Source organism: Biomphalaria glabrata, chromosome 4, assembly GCF_947242115.1.
Source record: "Biomphalaria glabrata chromosome 4, xgBioGlab47.1, whole genome shotgun sequence".
NCBI classification, from domain to species: domain Eukaryota; kingdom Metazoa; phylum Mollusca; class Gastropoda; family Planorbidae; genus Biomphalaria; species Biomphalaria glabrata.
The window spans coordinates 4,141,311-4,143,872 of record NC_074714.1 but is presented as its reverse complement, the minus strand read 5'-3'; the positions used below and the strand labels follow the sequence as shown (position 1 = coordinate 4,143,872).

Here is a 2,562-nt window from a genome sequence, read left to right as displayed (position 1 = left end):
TCACGATCAGTCCCGTATCTTGTTTTTCAAAGTAGTCTATGGTCTAATTATTAAATCTGGATAGAGTTCGATAAAAGAATAACCTTAGAGGAGTCGTTTTGTCCCGCCTTACCTTAATTTGATTTAAAGCCCCTTACCACTTGATACACTGTGCGGCCGCACCACCTGCACATTTCTAGCTACGCTTCTGGCTTATATCCATTACCACTTCCGCAATAACAACCTTTCGAAACAGTGCTAAACCATGGCAAACCTGCAACGCCGCTGAGCCCAAACTGTAGAGGCACTTGCTGTTCCTTTGGGCGCATCAGCTACGTAGAGAGAGAGAGAGGGGGGGGGGGGAAACTACCGAGTTGGTGACCTTGTTCAGGCCTTCATCTCATTTCTATGCGTTTGAAAAAACATTTAACAACGCAAGAAATCAATAGTGACATCATTGTGAACGTATTGACATTTTTTGGCTTATAAGATGGACTTACGATGCCTTAAATCAGGGGACCTCTTAACCAACCGTTGTAATAAATTGATCATTTTCTGCTGGCGACAATACAGGAGTGAGTGTACCTTGACATAGCATGACATTTGACATTTCTGCATATTTGAAGCAATGACATATAAGAGTAGAATCCGCAGTTGGTGTTCGAGAAATGTACATGCTGGAATGTAAGACCTTGCGTAAAAAAAAAACATTTTCTATGAAACCTAATAATAAACATTAATTTTGTTAATGTAATGTCATTCCCACAACATCATTTGGTGTCGTTTCTCTTTACTCGGACTATTTAAATTCTACCTTGACGGTCAAGAATAAGTAAATATTATCATAAGTTTAAGGACGCGGGTAGCACGTAGCACCTCTATTTGGAATGGCTTGCCTTAAGCACCCTGAGCGCTGTCTTTGTAGCAGGAGCATGGTGAAATTCAACAATGTTCAGTCATTTGGTAAAACTTTTAAATCCTGTTGTGCTACTCTGATCTTCAAGCGGCCCATGTCTGAAAAAAAAAATCAAAAAATTACAAATGTAACTGACTTCTCTTATTTATCTAGCTGGCTTCTTTTATTTATCAAGCTGGCTTCTCTTATTTATCTAGCTGGCTTCTCTTATTTATCTAGCTGGCTTCTCTTATTTATCTAGCTGGCGTCTCTTATTTATCTAGCTGGCTTCTCTTATTTATCTAGCTGGCTTCTCTTATTTATCTAGCTGGCTTCTCTTATTTATCTAGCTGGCTTCTTTTATTTATCTAGCTGGCGTCTCTTATTTATCTAGCTGGCGTCTCTTATTTATCTAGCTGGCGTCTCTTATTTATCTAGCTGGCTTCTCTTATTTATCTAGCTGGCTTCTCTTATTTATCTAGCTGGCGTCTCTTATTTATCTAGCCGGCTTCTCTTATTTATCTAGCCGGCGTCTCTTATTTATCTAGCTGGCTTCTCTTATTTATCTAGCTGGCTTCTCTTATTTATCTAGCTGGCGTCTCTTATTTATCTAGCTGGCTTCTCTTATTTATCTAGCTGGCGTCTCTTATTTATCTAGCTGGCTTCTCTTATTTATCTAGCTGGCTTCTCTTATTTATCTAGCTGGCGTCTCTTATTTATCTAGCTGGCTTCTCTTATTTATCTAGCCGGCGTCTCTTATTTATCTAGCTGGCTTCTCTTATTTATCTAGCTGGCTTCTCTTATTTATCTAGCTGGCTTCTCTTATTTATCTAGCTGGCGTCTCTTATTTATCTAGCTGGCTTCTCTTATTTATCTAGCTGGCTTCTCTTATTTATCTAGCTGGCGTCTCTTATTTATCTAGCTGGCTTCTCTTATTTATCTAGCTGGCGTCTCTTATTTATCTAGCTGGCTTCTCTTATTTATCTAGCTGGCTTCTCTTATTTATCTAGCTGGCTTCTCTTATTTATCTAGCTGGCTTCTCTTATATATCTAGATTGATGGTTTCTTATCCTTTGAGCCCCGTTCAGTTGTATCTACTCTAGGCCTGTTTTGTGTGCCATTTAGACTTTTGATACGTAGATAGACCAGGGAACAAAGCCACACTTATTGGTTTCTCAAATCCAACTTGAGGACGTCCTGCTGATACTTATGCGCAAAATTATATTTTCTTGACGTAATGTCCTAACTTTTATCAAATAAAACATATGGAACAGAGATATAACAGTAGAGGTATTTATATTTTTTTAATTTTAAACAAAGTTTATCTATAAACAAAGATATAAATACAGGCTATAAACAATCTGGGTATTTCAATAATAAATAAATAAATAAAAAATTTGCCGAAACCCGGGATCGAACCAGGGACCTTTAGATCTTCAGTCTAACGCTCTCCCAACTGAGCTATTTCGGCTGATAGATTTCACGTTAAGTTAAATATAGCCAGGCCTCAAGATGAAAAAAAAAACAAAAAATGAATGCTGAATGAACAAGTTTATCGACTGCTGGATCTATCAATAGATTCTAGAACTAGATCTGGATCTAGAATGATCTTGATCATTAATGAGATTTATATTAAATATTAAATAAACAAAAGACATAATTATCAATAACTATATACATATATATTA

The 2,562-nt window shown here is 37.0% G+C and overlaps 1 non-coding gene across 1 annotated transcript; it reads right to left on the bottom strand.

The window, feature by feature from the left end:
• Positions 1-2,272: 2,272 nt before the first annotated feature.
• Trnaf-gaa (transfer RNA phenylalanine (anticodon GAA)) lies at positions 2,273-2,345 on the bottom strand. The gene has a single exon. It is a non-coding gene; the product is annotated as a tRNA-Phe (tRNA).
• Positions 2,346-2,562: the final 217 nt, after the last annotated feature.